The following is a 23121-nucleotide window of genomic DNA, read 5'->3' on the forward strand; positions in this document are numbered from 1 at the left end:
AGTGACTCTCTATCCACACAGAGAACATGTAAACAGCAGCTCCCCAGTTTGAACTCGCTGGTGTGTCAACAGGCTGGAGGATTGGCTGAATTCCATCCCACTCCTGGAACATTTTCCAATGTCCTGTCCCCAGTGCCAGCAGGCTGCCTGACTGAGAGAAGCTCCGTCCACAGACAGAGCAGATGAATGGCCTGTCGTTAATATGAAGATGCTGGTGCCATATTGATATTGTTCATTCCGGGGACTTCCGGTGACAACATGTCGGTGGATGTAACACGTTAGGTGGCTCCTGCGAGAGTCTCTGATTTTGGAAGTTTATGCCCGGTTTCGGGGTAGTTTTTAGATGAGTTGTTGAGGGAAGGCATAAGGAGGCCGACGAATGTCGAAGTCCCAGAGGAAAGGTGCTGGAAAGAAGGGGGTGAGCGAAGGTCCGCCAGCGAGTGCTGCTGTGAGTCCTGCAGGAGGGAAGATGACGGGGGCTGGGTCGTCGGGTGGGGCCGCTCCCCTCACCGGGGAAACTCTGACTGAGGTGATGTCAGAGCTTCAAACAAATGTAGATATTACCCCTTTGAACTGAATTGGCCACATTCCTCTCGGAGGTCTGTTCTATTCTCTGAGCCTCACCCATTTGTCCCGGTTGATCCTCGGTCGTCGCTGAAACAGAATCTTCGATGCTTGGTTCTTATTCTCCTTCTGACCCGTGTCCCAGACAGGTCAAATTTACTCTACTTCAAACTGTCGAATGACATCTTTCTTCTAACCACAGATCCATTCTTCAGACATTGTGGTTCAAGGTGTCAACTCAGGTTCTGCTCGGCATTTCATCGGTGGTTTGGGAGGCTCTGAAAGCAGTCGTAAGGGGGCAGGTGATCCTGTTTCAGGCCAAGGTGGATAGGAAGGAGAGGGAGGAACGCCAACAACTGAAGGAAGAGATTTGGGAGATGGATGGGAGGTAGGTGGGGGACCTGGACCCAGGGCTCCTGGCAAAGAGGACGGAGTTGCAGGCGAGGTTTGACCTATTGTCCACAGGAAAGTGGTGCACCAGCTGAGAAGGGCGAGTGGGGCTGTCTGAGTCTCGGGGGAAGGCAGAGTGTAGGTCAGCTACATAGGGAGGCCGCAGCAAGGGAGATAGTTCGGGTGCGGCACAGGATGGAGGAGTTGGTGGTGGCTCCGGAACAGATTAATAAGGTGTTCGAGGAGCTCTATAGGGACTTGTATAAGTCGGAGCCACCAGAGGAGCAGCGGGAGATGGTGGAGTTTTGGGGTGGGTTAGAGTGCCCGAGGTTGAGGGGGTGGAGAGGGCAGGATTGGAGGAGCCGATAGGGGTGGAGAAGGTGAAGGTGGCGATTGGCAGGATACAGGCAGGGAAGGCAGCGGGGCCAGATGGGTTCCCAGTTGAATGTTATTAAAGATTTAAGGATAGGCTGGCGCCTTCGATGGTTAATGTTCAAGGGTGCAATGGGCAGTGTTGACTTGCCGCAAACGATGGGCAGGCGTCCATCTTGTTGCTTTAGAAGGGCAAAGATGACTTCAGGTTGCGGCCATGGGGTGAGAGGTCGCTTATTTGGTAGCTCCGGCTCGTGGTGGACCTTTGGGACATTTTCCCGACTTATTGGGGATTTGATCGGTAAAATTGGAGACTGGTGAGGTAGAGGAGAAGAATCTCCCACCAGTTTATGGAGTCGTGGACCAGAAGTGGTCTGGAAAGGAGAGATTGTTGGGCAAAGAAGGGAGTGAAGACTGCACAGGAAAACATGGCGGAGGCTCAGGGACTGGGATTGCCGGCCCAGTGGTCAATGGAGCAGCTGGTGAAATTCCTTCAGCAGAGCTTCGCCAAGCAAAGACAAGAGTACCTGGACCCGATTAAGACGGGGATTGACCGGGTGGGGCAAAGATTGGAAGCCCAGGGACAGGCGATCCAGAAGGTGGAAGAGGCGGTGGCTGAGCACGAGGACCAGCTAACCGCGATGGCAGTGGAGGGACCATCAGAATAGGCTGCAAGAGAAGGTGGAGGATCTGGAGACAGGTCACACAGGCAGAACCTGAGGATCGTTGGCCTCTGAGGGCAGTGAGGGTTCGGACGCAGGGGCACACGTAGCGCGTATGTTCGAGAATCTGCTGGGGTAAGGTTTACTCGACCCTTGGAGGTGGGCAGGGCGCACAGAGCACTTGCAAGGAAGCCACGGGTGAATGAGCCGCCAAGGGCGATGGTGGTACGAATGCCCCGGTTCCTGGATAAAGAACAGATCTTGAGGTGGGCCAGGCAGACGAGCTGCGGTAAATGGGAAAAGAACGAGCTGCACATTTACCAGGACTTGGGTGCGTAACTGGCCAAAAGGTCGAACTTCAACAAAGTTAAAACAGCCTCTTTCAGAAAGGGGTCAAGTTCGGCACGTTGTAACCAGCTCGTTTGTGGGTTACTTACGAAGGGCAAGAACTTTATTTTGGATCGCCGGATGAGGCGAAAAACTTTGTTAAGGACAGGGGACTGGCAGGTGGATGGAGGACATTGAACTTCGGGGCGAGTAATTCTGTACCGATGCTACTAAATTTTATTTTCTTTATGGGCTGTGTTTGTAGTGTTTTTGTACCAATTTTGGGGCCGCTGTTCAGTTTTGTATGCGGGTTAACTTTGTTCTTGTGGGGGGGGATGGTGGGTGGAATTTTCTTCTTTGTGTTTGTTGGGAATTGTTATGTTTTGCATCTGTCTGCTCGAGCGGGGGGAAAGATCAATGGGGGGGTAGGATGCTTGGCACCATGGGCGGGGGTTACCAGGCTAGCTGGGTGGGCCAGCTCAGTGGGGGTCGAGCAGGTGACTAGTTTGGTATGGGGGGTTGGGATTGCTGTTTTGTTAGTGTGGGGGAGGGGGGAATTGTTCTGCTGACAGGGGAGGGACTGGTGTTGGGAGACAAATTGGAGGCCGACGACGGTGGGCGCCCGAGGGTGGACCTGAGGAGGTGGGGACGCGAGCTGGAGGCTGGTCTAAGAAGGGTGATGGTTGATCGGGGGGGGGGGGGGGGTTTGATCGGGGGGGGGGATGCTCCCCCGACCAGGCTGATCACATGGAATGTGAGAGGTGCTGAATGGGCCGGTCAAGAGGGCTCGTGTGTTCGCGCATTTGAAGAGATTGAAGGTGGACGTGGCAATGTTACAAGAGACACACCTGAGGGGAGTGGATCAGACTAGGCTGAGGAACGGGTGGGTCGGGCAGATATTTCATTTGGGGCTAGACTCTAAAACTAGGGGGGGGTTGCATTCTTTTTTTTTTTTAAATATAAATTTGAGTACCCAATTAATTTTTCTCCAATTAAGGGGCAATTTAGCGTGGCCAATCCACCTGACCTGCACATCTTTGGGTTGTGGGGGTGAAACCCACGCAGACATGGGGAGAAAGAGCAAACCCCACACGGACAGTGACCCAGGGCCGGGATTCAAACCCGGGTCCTCAGCGCCGCAGTCCCAGTGCTAACCACTGCGCCACATGCCGCCCCTCAGGGGGTTGCGATCTTGATTAATAAGCGGGTGTCATTTGAGGTCGGGAATATAGTGGTGGACTCAGGGGGAAGGTATATCAACACGTCCTCATCATGTGCCAGGCTCAGCCTGGTACAACTCAAGGTGGTTCATCGGACACACATGACGGTGTCCCGGATGAGCAAGTTTTTTGGGATAGAGGACAGGTGTGTGAAGTGCGCGGGAGGGCCCGCAAACCATGTCCACATGTTTTGGGCATGCCCGAAGCTTAGGGTACACTGGCAGGGATTTGCGGATGTCATGTCCATTGTGCTAAAAACAAGGGTGGTGCCGAGTCCAGAGGTGGCGATCTTTGGAGTTGAGGAAGATCCGGGAGTTCAGGGGGCGAGAGAGGCTGACGTCTTGGTCTTTGTCTCCTTGGTAGCCCGGAGACGGATATTGTTAGCATGGAGGGACTCGAAGCCCCCGAAATCAGGGGTTTGGGTTAGCGACATGGCCGGGTTTCTTAGACTTGAGAAAATTAAGTTCACCCTGAGAGGATCAACGTTAGGGTTCGTTCGGAGGTGGCAGCCGTTTATTGACTTCTTCAGAGAAAACTGAACTGTCAGCAGAGGCAATAAAGGGGGGGTTGGGGGGGTGATGGGATAGGGGGGCGTTCGGCCATGTTGTGTCTAGAGTAGGCGGGAGCAGTGGGAGATGGAGGGATGTTTACGCACTGAACTATGTTTACATTTGTCTTTATCGCTTGTTATAAAAGCATAAATGCCTTAATAAATGTTTAAAAAAACATTGCACCTCGCACCTTAAACCTCTGTCACCTGGTAATTGACTTTTCCAACCTGGGAAAAAGCTTCTGACTATCCACTCTGTCCGTGCCACTCAGAATTTTGTAAACTTTTATCAGGTCGTCCCTCAATCTCTGTCGCTCGAGTGAAATCAATCCGAATTTATCCAACCTCTCCTGACAGCTAATACCCTCCAGGCCAGGCAACATCCTCGTGAACCTACTCTGTACTCTCTCCAAAGCCTCCACATCCTTCTGGTAATGTGGTGACCAAAATTGTAGGCAATATTCCAGATGTGGCCGATTTAAGGTTCTGTACAGCTGCAGCATGACTTGCCAAATTTTATACTCAATGCCCCGACCAATGAAGATAAGCATGCCGTCTGCCGACTTAGCTCATTATCACTGAAAGTGGCAACGCAGGTGGATATGTTTACTGTAATTTCCCAATCTACCACAGACAACTTGCCCCTCATACCATGACAGTTTCCTTCTGCGAGAAACATCCAGATAAATTAGACAAAAGAACCCTGTAACCACCATAGCCCATCTTCATGGCAACATGGCTGCTTTGGGAACTAAATATCTTCCAACGTGCAAACACCTTTTCATTCTGTGCTCCTCGCCAACCTGGAACCAGGTAATCGCAACGAGGCTCAAAAATGGTCAGCCCACCGGAGGCAGAGGTGTTAGACCGGCCAGTCCAGCAGAAAGAAACCCTCCAATCATCACCATTCACCAGATGTCAGAATGAACAAAATGCAGTCCTGGATGTCAGTGAGAGCAGAAACAATAACAACGGAGCCAACATCTGTAATTTATTGTGAACTTGTTGGAGTCACAACAGGTGGGATGAATCACAAAACCCCTCCCCACATTGAGAGCAGATGAATGGTCTCTCCCCAGAATTAACTCGCTAGTGTCTCCGTAGTTGGGATGGATCATTGAATGTCTCGCCTGCTCAGAGCAGGTGAATGGCCTCTTCCAGGTGTGAACTCGCTCGTTTTCCCGCAGGGTGTATGGATATCTGAATCCCTTCTCTCACTATGATCAGGTTAACGCCTTCGCCCTGGTGTGAACGCTCTGGTGTCTCCGCAGGTTGGATAACTGAGTGAATCCCTTCTCACACAGAGCAGGTGAACAGCCTCTTCCCAGTGTGAACTCGCTGGAGTTTCTGCAGGTGGGATAACTGAGTGAATCCCTTCTCACACAGAGCAGGTGAACGGCCTCTCCCCAGTGTGAACTCGCTGGTGTAGCCGCAGGGTGGATAATTGAGTGAATTCCTTCTCACATTGAGAGCAGGTGAACGGCCTCTCCCCGAACTTGGTGTGTCTGCAGGGCGCATAACACAGTGAATCCCTTCCCACACACAGAGCATGTGAATGGCCTCTCCCCATTGTGACTGCGTCGATGAACGTCAACCTGAGACGGGGCCCTGAATCCCTTCCCACAGTCCCCGCATTTTCACGGTTTCTCCAGGGTGCGGGTGTCCTCGTGTCTCTCCAGGTTTGATGATCAGTTGAAGCCTCGTCCACACACAGAACACGTGTACGGTCTCTCTCGTCTGTGAATGGTGTGATGTTTTTTCAGGCTGTGTCACAGGTTAAAGCTCTTTCCGCAGTCGGTGCTCTGGAACATTCTCACTTGGGTGTGTGTGTCTCGGTGCTTTTCCAGTCACACTGATGGTTAAAATCTTTTGAAGCCGACAGAAAAGCCAAACATTTCTCCTTCTAGATACAAAGTCCGGTGATATTCAGTTCCAAGGAATTGAGAGACTCAGTCAGATTGAGAGGTGACGGTTGAGATATCTGTCTGCAATTCCTCTTCTAATATCCTGTAAAAACAATTTACAAAAGACATCACTGTCAGTACAGGATAGAAATTCAGAACAGACAATTCTAGTTCCTAGAGAACATTCTTTCCTCGCTCATTCCCCAAAAGCTGTAAACCTCCATCCCACACACTCCCCTCCATTCTCACACTGCTGTATCTAATATTCACCCTCCCAATTCTCCTGAAGGTGCTGATTCAGGCTGATTGACAGATCCATGGTCACTGCTTCCTGTCCTGGGCACAGAGACCATAACAAATAGGAGCTGCAGTTGGCCATTCGGCCCATCGATCCTGCTCGTCTATTCTGTGGGATCATTGGCCGATCTATGTCAGCGACATTCTCCGTGTTATTGACCAGAGGCTGAGTGCGCTGACTCAATATCTGTGAGCTCATGAGGCCGAGCTGTAAAACACCAAGGAAAGGATTGACAATCCCGAGGAGAGAATCCAGAATGTTGAGCAAGATGCCTCCTCGGCAGAGGCAAGAATTTAATCCTTGGAAACCCGGCTGAGTGGTGTGGTGGACTCCTGGAGAACTTGGAGAAGTGAGGGTCAGAGAAAGAACATCTGAGTCTAAGGCCTGCCAGAAGGTGTGGAGGGTAAGGATCCCGTTAGGTTCTTCAAGGACTAGCTGCCACGATTTCTCAAGCTGGATGTGAAGCCTGGGTGTTTCAAATTAGAAAGGGCATCGGATCCTGTCTTGAAGGGCGAGGGATAGTTTCCATCCCAGGCCTGTAATCACTCACTCCACAACTTGAAAGATCACCAGAGGGTCCTGGAGACGGGCAAGGTTCCCACCTCACAATGAATTATGTTGCTTTATCCTGTGACCCTGAAAATTGTATCTGACAACTCTCAGGTCTTTCAATAATCCAACTACTGCCTTGGTCTTCACTAAATCCTTGAAGGGCAAGGATTGGAGCGATGATTTGCAGCTCAGACTAACTCAGGCTCTAATCTGAACTCTTTCCCTATCATGGTGTTGTTGTCTGAATTGTTATCTTTTATCCTGTTGAAGGGAGTTGTTATTCTGTGAGCACCGATTGAATGTCTTCTCCTCGAGTGTTCCAGGGACTCGTATTATCTTATCTCAGTTATGGTAGATGTGCCGTGAGCTTATTATCCATCATCTTTCTTCTATTATCCGAACGTTAATCATGGCAGAACCAAGTGGTGCCATTGCCGAAAGGGTGGTTCCACTGTGCTAAAGTGGATTGGTCACACTAAATTGCCTCTTAAGTGTCCAAGAAGTTTAGGTTAGGGGGCTTGACCATGATCAATGCATCGGGTTACGAGGATAGGATGGGGAGTGGGCTACAGTGAAGTGTTCTTTCTGAGGCTCACTGCAGACTTGAGGGGTGAATGGCCTTCTGCACTATAGGAGTTCCATGTCATCTATGTTGTGTTAATCATTTTAATTTGTATATGCTGTTAGTCTTTTTGTAATATTTTACAAACTGAATTGTTATTCTCTGTTTTTATATAATCTTACCTCTTTCCCCACTCACTATTTTAACCTGTTAACTGGTTGTTCAATTGATCTGGCATTTCATCTTGAGGCTCTGGTCCCTCAAATATCCTGTTCCAAATTAATTCTGCAATGTGTTGCTCGGATTTATGTTGGCAATATCTCTTGTTACGCTTTGTGCCCATTTTCCACCATTTTTTCTGTCGCACATTGTTTAAAAAATGATTTTAAAAATAACAATTCATTAAAAATCTGTCCACCTCATCCGTGAATATATTCAATGACCCCCACACCCCACTGGTCCCTGTGGAAGAGAAATCCAGAGATTAATAACCCTCTGGAAATATATAACATAACTACAGTACAATATTACAAGGCTGGAAATAAAAATAAATGTACTTTATTACAACCATAAATAATATCTCTAATCTGTACCATACAACACGAGACATGTCTCTGTCTGGTATTCATTTACTGGCTCCTTAAATGTCAGCAATCGCCTGGAGAAACCAGCCCATTAATTGTGAACATTTAGGAAATTAGCCAGACAAATAAATGTGTCAAGCTGAGGGAGCAAAGGATGTCAATGTCTTTAAGAGAGAGAGAGAGAGACCTGGGCCAAGCTTTCCAGAGTCTGCACCCTCCCTGGATTCACTTCCTTTCCCTTCAGTTGCTGCAAGTGACCAATTGAAGGTCAGAATGAGACAATAAATGGAAATATTTTATTGTAATCACAATTCAACAGTTACAAAAAAACAGTTTCAAGGCACAGGGCCTAGATACATTTCAAAGTAACAATCCCCCAAACACAAACAGCCGCGAGGCACAAGGCCTCAATACAATATGGCTGTTTCAGAGCAAAAAAGAACCACAAGGCACAAGGCCTAAATACCTGTTTTAACAGTCACGTACCAAAAACAATCACAAGACACAAGGCCTCAATACATTTTTAAAAAATTTACAGGACAAAATCAATCAAAGGGCACAAAGCCGTGACCCACTTCAACATAGGGTAAAAAACAGTCACAAGATACAAAAACAACGCCTCATCAACATAGAAAGACAGTACAACCAGAAACAACAGAAAGGAAAAAAAACGCATACCGAAAAGAAACATTTACTAAATACGGAGAACCGCCCGTGTCCGCACTCGATCACCCCCTGTTTGTCGCCCCCCGAAGGAGTCCCCAGTTAAACCCAATCGCTAGTCCCAAGCCGCTAGCCAGAGAACCAGCAAGCGACTACTTCGCTCACCAAACCAACACAATGGCCGGGGGGAAACCCCGGGGCGTCGCTCCGAAGTCGGCAACAGTCAGTAAAAGGCTGGAAAGTCCCAGAGTCTATCCCGACCGTCCCAGGGGCCAACCTCCAGGAGCCTCCAGGAGCAGCAGCAACCCAGCACCAACCCACCCCGGGCTGCCGGCGGCGGGCGCGGTCTTCCGTTAGAATTCCAACCCTGGCCCGAATCCGACCTGCCGCTTCCAGTAACATATCCAGCTCCCCTCCTTCCTCCATTCCGCAAACGCCGACCTGGCCCTCCGAGAGCCTGCGCTTGATGGAGACAGCGCAGAGGGAGCTCCACTCCCCATCCACCCCCTGCTGCGCCTGTCCTGGGCCAAGCCTTCCAGAGTCTGCACCCTCCCTGGATTCACTTCCTTTCTCTTCAGTTGCTGCAAGTGACCAATTGAAGGTCAGAATGAAAAAAGAAATGGAAAGGTGGAGAAAAGAAAATGTTTTACTCACAGATGTTGGAGACAGGAGGAGGTTTCAGTCTGTGTGAATCTCAAATCTCCGTTCACACAAAGCTCGCGCTGATTGGCTGAAGGACCAGAGTCCTTCCGGTCCTAACTCTTCTCATTGGTCAACACCTCACAGGAAGGTCAGGGGGTGGGCTTTGCCATGCACGTGGGCAGCCGCTCCTCTCTCTTGGACATGCGCAGTCTCGACACGGAGGGATAGGAAATCACCGAGCTGTCAGCCGGTTGCCTGGAAACCTTGTCTGGAGGGGGAACAAGGAGTGGCGCGGAGCTGCCGTGTCAGCGCGCCGGGCCTGCGCACTGGAACCCTGGGACGTCACCGCGGATTCCTATGCGTCCGCCGGAAAGTTGTTGACCAATGGGAAGAGGTGGTGAACCGGAAGGACTCTCGTCCTTCATCCAATCAGCACCTCGGTTGTCTGAATGCGGAAGCTGTACAATGAGGAAACCTGGGGCTTCAAACAAACTGAAAACCTCCTGTCTCCAACATCTGTGAGTAAAACACTTTATTTTCTCCCCCTTTCCGTTTATTTTCTCATTCTCACCTTCAATTGGTCACTTGGGAAAGGGAGTGAATCCAGGGAGGGTGCAGACTCTGCAAAGGTTGGCCCAGGTCTCTCTCTCTCTTAAAGACATTGACATCCTTTGTTCCCTCAGTTTGACACATTTATTTGTCTGGCTGAAAAGATGGTCTCTTTCCCAATGTTCACAATTAAAGGGTTGGTTTCTCCAGGAGATGGCTGACATTTAAGGGGACAGTAAATTAATATCAGACCGAGACGTGTCTCGTGTTGTTATATGGTACAAATTAGATATATTATTTATGGTTCTATTATTATTTCTAGCCTTGTAATATTGTACTGTAGCTTTATTATATATTTCCAGTTATCTCTTCCCTCAGTGGGTCATTAGACTCTGGATTTCTCTTCCACACGGACCAGTGGGGTGTGGGGGTCATTGAATATATTCACGGATGAGGAGGACAGATTTTTAATAAATTGTTATTTTTTAAATCATTTTTTAACCAATGAGTGCAACAGAAAAAATGGTGGCAAATGGGCACAGAGCGGAACACGAGATATTGCCAACATAAATCCGAGCAACACATTGCAGAATTAATTTGGAACAGGATATTTGAGGGACGAGAGCCTCGAGATGAAATGCCAGATCAATTGAACAACCAGTTAACAGGTTAAAATAATGAGTGGAGAAAGAGGGTAAGATTATATAAAAACAGAGGATAACAATTCAGTTTGTAAAATATTACAAACAGACTTAACAGCATATACAAATTAAAATTAATAACACAACATAGATGACATAGAACTCCTATAGTGCAGAAGGCCATTCACCCCTCAAGTCTGCACTGAGCCTCGGAAAGAACACTTCACTGAAGCCCACTCCCCATCCTATTCTCGTAATGCGGTGCATTGATCATGGTCAAGCCACCTAACCTAGACATCTTGGACACTAAGGGGCAATTTAGTGTGACCAATCCACCTTTGCTGCACATCTTTGGACAGTGGGAGGAAACTGGAGCAACCGGAGGAAACCCACAAAGACACAAGGAGAATGTGTAAACTCCACACAGACAGCCATCCAAGGCTTGAATTGAACCTGGGTCCCAGGCACTGAGGTAGCAGCATTAACCACTGTGCCCTACTCCCGGCTTAAGTTAAATTAAATTCACTCATGGAAAGCTCAGGAGGTGCAAGTCAGTCAAATTGGAGCCTATGTATTTGAGATAGGAATCCCATACTTTACCCAATGCATCAGACTTGGAATGAATTACAGACATTAAAAATTGCATGGAGATACATTCCGTAATCAGCCTATGCCAGTTTTGGATAGAGGGAGACCTGACTGGTCTGCTTCAGTATTGAGCCAGGTAAATGTTGGGTCCATCCTACCCCAATCCCTTATGAACCTAAGACGAGAGGCCAATTGATGAAGCCTGATTTTCAGGAGATCATACCCTCCCATAGCTCCTGGTGATTGTAGCTTAACAGACCTCAGGCGAGGTTTCTTTGTGTTCCAGATAGAGTCATAGATATTTTCAGCATGGAAACAGGCCCTTCGGCCCAGCTTGTCCATGTCACCCAGTTTCTATCACTAAGCTAGTCCCACTTGCCAGGATTTAGCCCATATCCCTCTACCCACTTTGCCCCTGTAACTGTCTAACTGCTTTTTAAAGGACAAAATTGTACCTGCCTCTACCACTGCCTCTGCCAGCCATTCCAGATGCTCACCACCTTCTGTCTGAAGAAATTTCCCCTCTAGTCTCTTTTGTATCTCTTTCCTCTCACCTTAAACCTATGCCCTTTAGTTCTAGACTCCTCTATCTTAGGGAAAAGGTGTTGACTGTATACCTTATCTATACTTCTCATTATTTTATAGACCTCTATAAGATTATACCTAAGCCTCCTACGCTCCAGGGAAAAAAGTCCTAGCCGATCCAGCTTCTCCTTATAGCTCAGACCATCAGGTCCTGGCAGCATTCTCGTAAATCTCTTCTGCACTCTTTCTAGTTTAACAATATCCTTCCTATAATAGGCTGACCAGAATTGTTCCTCATCACCCAGATGAGTTTTCTGCACTAAGGTTATCTCGACTTTCTCCTTAAGAAAGGAGAGGATCTTTTTCCTTCTGATAGGGTGATGGATGCCCCGTACATTCCCTGGGAAAATTTGAAGATCACCTGCCGCCATTAGTTAGACGACAAAGAACAGGAACAGATTTTCACACCACAATCGGGCGTGCACCATTACCCCCTCCTCCAACTCACTTTACACCAGAGGCACCAAAGTCTCCCCAAACTGCTCCTTTCACAGATAAAAGCCCCGTCTGTACCAGAGTAGGATAAAGTCAACAACACATAAACCCTCCCATAATAACAAAAATACAAAAGAATCACCACCACAATAGATCCAAGGGGACATTCCTCAATAAGACTGAGGACCCGGAGGATTAACCCCACGGCCAGACTGTCGTTTCCCCCAGGATACCTTCTCCAAAATGAGGAGAAGAAAAGAAGGGCCAACAAGGGAATGGGGATCGAATGTCCCTCCCACATTTTAGACCCACCCGTGAAGACCTGCATCCACCGCCCACCCTTCGGCAATGGCCCCACTCTGTTCTGCCATGATTAACGCTCGGATAATAGAAGAAAGACGACGGATAATAAGCACACGGCACATCTACCATAATTGAGATAAGATAATACGAGTCCCTGGAACACTCGAGGAGAAGAAGAAGAATTGGCGCTCACAGAATAACAACTCCCTTCAACAGGATAAAAGATAACAAATTCAGACAACAACACCACGATAGGGAAAGCGTACCGATTAGAGCCTGAGTTAGTCCGAGCTGCAAGCCATCCCTCCAAATCCTTGTCCTTTATGGATTTAATGAAGGCCGAGGCAGTAGTCGGATTATTGAAAGACTTGACGGAGTTGCCAGACACAATTTTCAGGATCTCAGGATAAAGCGACATAATTCACTCATTCAGCCTTGAGTTCCCTTCAAACTTCATCGAAGCCTCGATGCTTCGTTTGTGTGGCTGCCGAAAAGTCCTGGAAGCAGGAAATCCTCACTCCCTCATGGAGCCAGGTCCCACCTCACCTTACCCGTCTCCAGGACGCTCTGGTGATCTTTCAAATTGTGGAAGCGAATGATTACAGGCCTGGGATGAAAACTATCCCTCAGCCTCAAAGACAGGATCCAATGCCCTTTCTAATGGGGCAGCACGGTAGCATTGTGGATAGCACAATTGCTTCACAGCTGCAGGGTCCCAGGTTTGATTCCGGCTTGGGTCCCTTTCTGTGCGGAGTCTGCACTTCCTCCCCGTGTGTGCGTGGGTTTTCTCCGGGTGCTCCGGTTTCCTCCCACAATCCAAAGATGTGCAGGTTAGGTGGATTGGCCATGATAAATTGCCCTTAGTGTCCAAAAATTGTCCTTAGCGTTAGGTGGGGTTACTGGGTTATGGGGATAGGGTGGCGGTGTTGACCTTGGGTAGGGTGCTCTTTCCAAGAGCCGGTACAGACTCGATGGGCCGAATGGCCTCCTTCTGCACTGTAAATTCTATGATAATTTGAAACACCCAGGCTGCACATCCAGCTGGAGAAAACGTGGCAGCCGGTCCTCGAAGAACCTAACGGGAACCTTACCATCCACACCTTCTGGCAGGCCGATGACGTGGATATTCTTTCTCTGACCCTTGGTTCTCCCAAGTTCTCCAGGGGTCAACCATATCACTCAGCCAGTTTTCCAAGGATTTAATTCTTGCCTCCACTGAGGAGGCGCCTTGCTCAACATTCAGGATTCTCTCCTCGGAATCGTCGATCCTTTCCTTGGTGTTTTACAGCTCAGCCTCATGAGCTCACAGCTATTGAGTCAGCGCACTCAGCCTCTGGTCAATAACACGGAGAATGTCGCTGACATAGATCGGCCAATGATCCCACAGAATAGACGAGCAGGATCGATGGGCTGAATGGCCAATTCCAGCTCCTATTTGTTATGATCTCTGTGACCAGGACAGGAAGCAGTGGGCATGGATATGTCAATCAGCCTGAATCAACACCTTCAGGAGAATTGGGAGGGTGAATATTAGATACAGCAGAGTGAGAATGGAGGGAGAGTGTGTGGGATGGAGATTTACAGCTTTTGGGGAATGAGAGAGGAAAGAATGTTCTCTGGGAATTAGAATTGTCTGTTCTGAATTTCTATCCTGTACTGACAGTGATGTCTTTTGTCAATTGTTTTTACAGGATATTAGAAGAGGAGGAATTACAGACAGAAATCTCAAACATCACGTCTCAATCTGGCTGAGTCTCTCAATTCCTTGGAACTGGATATCACCGGACATTGAATCTAGAAGGAGAAACGTTTGTCTGTTCTGTCGGCTTCAAAAACATCAGTGTGACTTCAAAAGCACAGAGACACACTCACCCGAGTGAGAGTGTTCCAGAGCACTGACTATGGAAAGAGTTTTAACCAATTACACAGCCTGAAAAAACCTCACACCATTCACAGCGGGGCGAGACCGTACACGTGTTCTTTGTGTGGACGAGGCTTCAACTTATTGTCAAACCTGGAGAGGCACGAGGAGACCCAAAACATGGAGAAACCGTGGAAATGTGGGGACTGTGGGAAGGGATTCAGGGCCCCACCTCAGCTGGAAGCTCATCGACGCATTCACACTGGGGAGAGGCCATTCACCTACTCTGTGTGTGAGAAGGGATTCACTACTTCATCGAGCCTGCGGACACACCAGCAAGTTCACATTGGGGAGAGGCTGTTCACTTGCTCTCAGTGTGAGAAGGGATTCACTACTTTAAAGAGCCTGCAGAAACATCAGCAACTTCACGCTGGGGCGAGGCCATTCACCTGCTCTCAGTGTGAGAAGAGATTCACTACTTCGTCGAACCTGCAGATACATCATCGAGTTCACACTGGGGAGAGGCCGTTCACCTGCTCTCAGTGTGAGAAGGGATTCACTACTTCATCGAACCTGCGGAAACACCAGCAAATTCACACTGGGGAGAGGCCATTCATCTGCTCTCAGTGTGAGAAGGGATTCACTACTTCATCGAACCTGCAGATACACCAGCGAGTTCACACTGGGGAGAGGCCGTTCACCTGCTCTCAGTGTGAGAAGGGATTCACTCAGTTATCCAACCTCCAGAGACACCAGCGAGTTCACAGAGGAGACGGTGTTAACCTGTTCTTAGTGAGAGAAGGGATTCAGATATCCATACACCCTGCAGGAACACTAGCGAGTTCACACCTGGAGGAAGCCATTCACCTGCTCTGAGCAGGGGAGACATTCAATGATCCGTCCCAACTACAGAGACACTAGCGAGTTAATTCTGGGGAGGGACCATTCATCTGCTCTCAATGTGGGGAGGGGTTTTGTGATTCATCACACCTTTTCTGACTACAACAAGTTCACAATAAATTACAGATGTTGGCTCCGTTGTTATTAGTTCTGCTCTCACTGACATCCAGGGCTGCATTTTGTTCATTCTGATATCTGGTGAATGGTGATGATTGGAGGGTTTCTTTCTGCTGGACTGGTCAGTCTAGCACCTCTGCCTCCGGTGGGCTGATCATTTTTGAGGCTAGTTGCGATTTCCTGGTTCCAACTTTGACGAGGAGCACAGAATGAAAAGGTGTTTGCATGTTGGAAGATATTTCGTTCCCAAAGCAGCCATGTTGCCATTAAGATGGGCTATGGTGGTTACATGGTTCTCTTGTCTAATTTATCTGGATGTTTCTCGCAGAAGGAAACTCATGGTATGAGGGGCAAGTTGTCTGGTAGATTGGGAAATTACAATAAACATATCACTGAAAGTGGCCACCCAGGTGGATAAGGTAGCTGAGAAGGCAGACGGTCTTCATTGGTCGGGACATTGAGTATATAAATTGGCAAGTCATGCTGCAGCTGTACAGAACCTTAGGCCACACGTGGAATATTGCCTACAATTCTGGTCATCACATTAGCAAAAGGATATGTCACCCAAGTCACATCCAAGGCTGGAATCGAACCTGTGTCTGTGGTATTGTGAGCAGCTGTACCACTCTGCCGCTGAACTGTATTGCTTGATTAGAGATGGGTGTACGGGAAAAACTTTATTTCGGAGTGAGTTGTCAGGAATTCTAACTTCCTGCCTATAAGGTTGATGGAAGCTACAATGATTATTGATTTCAAAATGAAATAGCTTGGGCCCATTTAGGAACTAAATCTGCAGGGGAACATGGATATAGAGGTACAATTGTACTGACTAGTTTGCTCAACAGATTCGGTATGGTTTCAAATTAATGAATGGACTCCTTCTGTGCTATAATCACTCTATGACTAGAAAAATATCACAAAACTAGAAATAATAATAAATATATTTTATTACTGAACCATCAATAATATATCTAATCTGTACCATATGACAACAGTAGACATATCTCTTTCTGATAATTTACTGCCCCCTCAATTGTCAGCCATCTCTCGGGGAAACCAGCCCTTTAATTGTGAACATTAGGAAAGCGACCATCCTTTTAGCCAGAAAAATAAATTTATCAAGCTGAGGGAGCAAAGAATGTCAATGCCTTTAAGAGAGAGAGAGAAACCTGGGCCAACTATTCCAGAGTCTGCACCCTCCCTGGATTCAGTTCCTTTCCCTTCAGTTGCTGCAAGTGACCAATTGAAGGTGAGAATGAGAAAATAAATGGAAAGGGGAGAAAATAAAGTGTTTTAATCACAGATGTTGGAGACGGGAGGAAGTTTCAGTCTGTGTGGGGCTAAATCAGTCACAGAAAGCCCGCACTGTGATTGGCTGGATGTCACCTCTTTCTATTGGTCAAAACCTGAGTGGAACGGTCAGAGGTGGGCACTCCACTGCACATGCGCTGTTTCTCCTCCCCCTTGAACATGCGCAGTCCTGGGCCGCCTGCCACATGGCGGATGGAGCGATTTGTGGGAGCAGCGGACGCCATTACTCATCCAGAGCCCAGTCTCCAAAAACTTGGGACCGTGTTCAAAATGGGGCAGGGCGCGGTGACCCCATCCTGATACAAAGTACATCTGGGTGGTCACTGGATTTGATTGTGACACCCCCTTACGGAAGGGGAGGGGCAGCATGGTAGCACAAGTGGATAGCACTGTGGCTTCACAGCGCCAGGGTCCCAGGTTTGATTCCCCACTGGGTCACTGTCTGTGTGGAGTCTGCACGTTCTCCCTGTGTCTGCGCGGGTTTCCTCCGGGTGCTCCGGCTTCCTCCCACAGTCCAAAGACGTGCAGGTTAGGTGGATTGGCCAAGATAAACCACCAAAAAGGTTAGGAGAGGTTATTGGGTTACGGGGATAGGGTGGAAGTGAGGGCTTAAGTGGGTTGGTGCAGACTCGATGGGACGAATGGCCTCCTTCTGCACTGTATGTTCTATATTCTATGTTAATAAAACAATTCGTAAAGATTTAGACACCTGGGTGACATATTGGGGAGGACAATAGGTGAGGGTGAAACTTAACCCGAGACTCAGCATCTTCAGGGGAGGAGAACTGGGCATTGGAGGGTGGGGATAGGGTGGATGGGGTGAGGGTGAGGAACTGGGTGAGTATCTGCGTTTCCTTTGCTGTTTTGGAAATAAACCTGTTCAAGGTACAAGTCCGCTTTAGACCGATTCTTCCTCTGCAGACACGATTTTGAATGATGTGGAGATGCCGGCGTTGGACTGGGGTGAGCACAGTAAGAAGTCTTACAACACCAGGTTAAAGTCCAACCGGTTTGTTTCGAATCACTAGCTTTCGGAGTCACCTGATGAAATGATGTGGAACAAACCTGTTGGACTTTAACCTGTTGTTGTAAGACTCCTTACTATTTTGAATAACATGGTAGCAGAGTATCAACACTAAACTTTAGCGCTTTGTTGGTGTGTAAGAAGTTTTATTCTCTCTCTCTCTGAGAAGAAGCACATTGCTGCTGACATTTTAGTTACAGAATGGCAGAAGGACAGGTTTTAATTATCCATGAATTTTCTCGGAGGGAGAACAATATCAGGAATGGAACCGTGAAGCTGAGATGTGGACACGGGTCACTTCCTTCCCCTGAAAGAGGCTGGATAGGGCTTTGGCTTCATCATTAACAGCAAAATACAAGGTTATGAGGAAAGTATTTTCGGAATTCGTTGAGGATGATTTGGATACTGAAAACTGATTGGATATTCCATTACCGTTTTGGATAAGTCGTATAAAAACGATGAGTTGTTGGAAGCATATGAAGCATTGTTAACCTTTGATAGATTTCAGGAAATTGGTGGTCATCCATGGAGAAATATATTACGGACTCTGATAAGTCATGTAAGAGATGAAGGGGTTTCATCATGAAATCCCAGGGTCTGTATTCTCAGTTAAGTTGCTCGATTGTGGAGGCATTTTTCATGCCGATTGCATTTTGTTGCTGATGTGAATTTCAATTCCATGGGAGAGACTCTCTCCTCGTCATGCTGCTCTGTAAAAGCACGTGTTGTGGAAAATACTCATTTTCCAAGTACTTTCGTATTAAATACACAAGACTCACAATAAGGCAAAGGATGGAGGATTCCATTGTGGCCGTGTTTCAAGATCGACAAAATACTAGTCACAGATTCCAGAGGAAAGGTGTGTTTGCTGATAGGTGATGTGAAAATAGTCAAACTGGTCATCAGTTTGAAAGTTGAAACAAAATATGGGTCTTGGATGGTAACCGGGGGTGTTTGAACCCGGGAAATGCACTGGGGATGATTAATCAGTGTTTTCATCATTGATTCTCAGTATCATTATGTAATGAATTGTCTTCAGCGAAAGAATCGTGTTTTTGAGTAACTCATGAAACAAACTTCTGAGTCTGAGAATGATGATGGCGACCGTTGTGGGACAACCCAGTCCCCACCAGGAGATACTCAGAATCAGGTTTTAAAGCTTTATTCCGATGTATGAAGGAAGAGACCAATTTTATATAATCTAAGACTGACTTTCACCATCCACATTAAAGACACCTCTTTTAGTCGCCTTCACATTCTATGAAGTTATTACTTACAATCATGTGTGAATCATCTGTCTCAAATTTCATTATTGTTTCTTATAAGTAAATGCATCAGACGTTGTTCATATAAGTTACTATGAAGGGTGCTGATATTGCCACATTAAGAGATCAGAATGTGCTAATGGAAGAACAAAGGCACATTCTGATCTCTTAATGTGCCACTGTCAACACCCTTCTTGATGTGGAGGTGCTGGCGTTGGACCTTTCTTAGTCATTATCACCACCTTTGTCTTTTTGTCCACTACGTCTTTGTCAATCCCCACCTGTCACTGGCCCTCTAACCAGCCCCACTGCTCCACGCCACCACCCCTCACAACAGGAGAAATCTCATCTTATTTCCAGTTCCCTCCAGCTTTAACAAAGAGACATCCAGACTCGGAACGGTGGCTCCATTCTCTCTCCACCGATGCTGGCAGACCGGTGGGGATGTCCAGCATTTTCTGTTTTGTTTCTGATTGAGCATCTGCAGTAATTTGCTTTTATCATAGGTGCATTTAAGGGTTCCCTGTGTGTGAAGAGATTCACCCAGTTTTCCAATCTGTTGATGCCCTGGTGAGTTCACTCCAGGGAGAGGCTGTTGAAATGTTGTGTGCGTGGTGCCATGCGAGTGTCCCTTGAAGAAAGATTATTGTCTTATCACATGGCTTCAGTGATGTCATTTTGTGTATGGAGCTGGGCTGTCGCTGCCAGGTGATTGGTCTCAGTTTCATTTTGGAGTGCAGAGGAGGAAATAAGTGTTTTTTGCCTATCTCTCTCTATTTTCATTTTAAATATCTTCCAGTAAAAAAAACATTGGTTGTTGGTACCTGCTTTGGTAACTTAAAATATATAGCATAATTTCCAGAAGGAGTTTGAATCTGCTAGTTGAAACTGGCTCAAAATTTCAGGAAAAAGACCAGTCCCATTCAAGTGAGAATGCAGTGTGCTGTGCCACGCCCTTGAGTAGGGCTCTTTGGTTTATTGGATTTTGTTATTGAATTGGAACAGTTAAAGGTGGAATTCATTAAGTGTTATACATAGATCACTGTAGCTGTGTGGTGTCTTTATGTTTGATCATTATTGCTGTGTGTTTATATATGTGTGTATATATATATATATATATATATGTGTGTGTGTTAACTGTATTCTTAGAATAAACCTTGTTTTGATTAAGGTGTCTAGGGAGTCTGTTGAATCACACCTGAGGCGAAGGCTTTTGTGCTCATCCTAGCCAAAGTCAACATAAAGGTTGTAGATCAGGTGAACTCCATAATGCACTTTGGAGTTTCGGAAGCTCTGGCCCATAACAGTGGGAAGGGAGTCACTCACTCCCTGACAATGTCCTGACACACCAGTGAGTTTCTGTTTGAATGTAGGGGTTGGATTCTGCTGCTATTGCTGCTGTTGTTCACATCCAGGACTGAACCATGTTCATTCTGACAGTTGAGGTATTTTCAGTTGTTGTTAATAATCCCTGTAACTGGGCTGGGAATTTAATATTCTGGATGAATTTCAAATAAATTATCTCCCGTGAATTTTTCAAGTCCTTGAAGTCAACGAAAGGAAAAAGTAGGTTTTAAGCAGAGTGTTGAAGGAGGAGAGAGAAGTGGAGGGGTCAAGGGAGGGAATTCCAGAATTAGGAACCTGGCAGCTGAAGACTGAAAGAGAATCAGCCCTGGAGTATGGGGGAGTCGAGTCTCCGGAGAGGGGACTTGAACCCACGACATTCAGCCTCAGAGGTGAGAGTGTGAGACTGACTGAGCCATGGTGTTCGGGGAAGTGATGTGAAGTCTCAGTCTCATCCTTTCCCTGTCCCCACTTCAGGAACAGCAAATAGAGCTGAGAAACTGGGCAGTAAATAAAAGGGAAAAGACAAAGGTTACAAAAATAATCCTCTTACCAGCGAAGTGTAATTGTGGAACTCACTACCACGGGTAGTGGATGAGGTGGATAATATTGATGTATATCAGGGGAGACTGGATGAACAGATGAAGGAGAAGAGTGGTGAGAATGTGGAGTTCGCTGCAACACAGAGTGGTTGAGATGAACAGTACAGATGTATGTCAGGGGGAGCTGGGTAAACCCATGAGGGAGAAAGCTGGAGCTTGATGAAGTAAAGTGGGAGGAGTCTCGTGTACAGTATAAATGACAGGGACTGAATAGCCTGGTTCGGGTGCTGTACATTGTGAGTGAAGAACTTGTATCACACAAGATTCCCACCTCTTCAGCCAATTAAATACTTATTAAAAAAACATTTTGGCATTTGATGTGTTCAAAACTTTGTTTGAGATGCAGTGTTTTAACATAGAAACCATGCTCAAGTTTAGGGTGGGGATCTTAATGTTGAAACAGCACCACACTTATAAATGTACAAATAGCGAGGATCAGAGCATAGGGGCTAAGGATCAGGAAATAGCCAAGTTAAAACCTGCCCAGAATGCAGCAGAATAGGCTGAGCAAGCTGATACTGAGCTGAAAGGGACCAGGGTCTGGACAGACTCTGAGCTAAAGAGGTTTGTGTACACACAGATATTGATGTGAAGGACTTTTATATTCACAGACCCTGAAGCAGATAATTCCAAGTCGCCCTGAGGGAATTTCAGGTGGTGCTGTTCCCATGTGTTTGCTGCCTTTGTCCTTCATGACAGTCAAGGTTATGGGTTTAGAAGGTGATGTCGAAGGAGCCACAGGTCACTGAAAGGTGCAACACAGGTGGAGAAGGTAGTCAAGAAGGCATACGGCATGCTTGCCTTCATTGGTCGGGGCATTGAGTATAAGAATTGGCAAGTCATGTTGCAGCTGTATAGAACCTTAGTTAGGCCACACTTGGAGTATAGTGTTCAATTCTGGTCGCCACACTACCAGAAGGGTGTGGAGGCTTTAGAGAGGGTGCAGAAGAGATTTACCAGGATGTTGCATGGTATGGAGGGCATTAGCTATGAGGAGCGGTTGAATAAACTCGGTTTGTTCTCACTGGAACGAAGGAGGTTGAGGGGCGACCTGATAGAGTTCTACAAAATTATGAGGGGCATAGACAGAGTGGATAGTCAGAGGCTTTTCCTCGGGGTAGAGGGGTCAATTACTAGGGGGCTTGCGTTTAAGGTGCGCGGGGCAAGGTTTAGTGTAGATGTACAAGGCGTTTTTTACACAGAGGGTAGTGGGTGCCTGGAACTCGCTGCCAGAGGAGGTGGTGGAAGCAGGGACAATAGTGACATTTAAGGGGCATCTTTACAAATATATGAATAGGATGGGAATAGAGAGATACAGACCCAGGAAGTGTAGAAGATTGTAGTTTAGTCGGGCAGCTTGGTCGGCATGGGCTTGGAGGGCCGAACGGCCTGTTCCTGTGCTGTACTTTTCTTTGTTCTTTGTTTGTTCTTTGAGCCCTGGTGAGCTCATAGATCATATAATTTACAGTGCAGAAGGAGCCCATTCAGCCCAGCGAGTCTGCACCGGTCCTTGGAAAGAACACCCCACTTAAGCCCACGCCTCCACCCTATCCCCGTAACCCCACCTAACGTTTTTGGACACTAAGGACAATTTACTTTGGTCAATCTACCTAACCTGCACATTTTTGGACTGTGGGAGGAAACCAGAGCACCCAGAAATAACCCACGCAGACACGGGGAGAACGTGCAGACTCCGCACAAACAATGACCCAAGCCGGGAATCGAACCTGGGACCCTGGAGCTGTGAAACAACTGTGCTAACCACTGTGCTACCGTGCTGCTCCTCCCACTGTGCTACCGAGTTGCCCTGTCACTGTGCTAACATCCTGCCCTATCACTGCTACCGTGAAATATCTTGTAGATGGTACACTCACTGCCACCATTGTGCTCTGGAGAGTCCCTGTTTCGGGTGGTGGATGGGGTACTGAACAAGCAGATGCATTGTCCTGTATAAAACATGATGTGAAGATGCCGGCGTTGGACTGGGGTGGGTGTAGTAAGAAGTCTCACAACACCAGGATAAAGTCCAACAGCTTTATTTAAAATCACAAGCTTTCGGAGCACTGCTCCTTCATCAGGTCTCACTTCACCTGATGAAGGAGCAGTGCTCCGAAAACTTTTGATTTCAAATAAACCTGTTGGACTTTAACCTGGTGTTGTGAAACTTTTTACTGTATAAAACAGATTCCATAATTTAAATAAGACTGACCGATAAATAATAATTGTTGCCGAAAGGACTGTGACCGAGAAAATATAACCAATTCAGTCCACTTGAAAAATGATCTGCTCTTCAAAGATATATCAGA

General features: G+C 47.2%; 2 long non-coding RNA genes across 3 annotated transcripts; one reads left to right on the top strand and one right to left on the bottom strand.

Moving 5' to 3' along the window:
• Positions 1-5055: 5055 nt before the first annotated feature.
• Positions 5056-9445, bottom strand: LOC140420305 (uncharacterized). Of its 2 annotated transcripts, none has more exons than XR_011946283.1 (2): positions 9303-9445; positions 5056-6092 (listed from the first exon to the last, which is right to left on the bottom strand). It is a non-coding gene; the product is annotated as an uncharacterized lncRNA (long non-coding RNA). The 2 variants fall into 2 exon arrangements; XR_011946284.1 differs by lacking the exon at positions 9303-9445 and adding an exon at positions 8819-8935.
• Positions 9446-9529: 84 nt separating this feature from the next.
• Positions 9530-15292, top strand: LOC140420303 (uncharacterized). Its single transcript, XR_011946281.1, has 2 exons — positions 9530-9808; positions 14083-15292. It is a non-coding gene; the product is annotated as an uncharacterized lncRNA (long non-coding RNA).
• The last annotated feature ends 7829 nt before the right edge of the window (positions 15293-23121 follow it).

This window comes from Scyliorhinus torazame, chromosome 5 (genome assembly GCF_047496885.1).
Source record: "Scyliorhinus torazame isolate Kashiwa2021f chromosome 5, sScyTor2.1, whole genome shotgun sequence".
Lineage (NCBI taxonomy): Eukaryota > Metazoa > Chordata > Chondrichthyes > Carcharhiniformes > Scyliorhinidae > Scyliorhinus > Scyliorhinus torazame.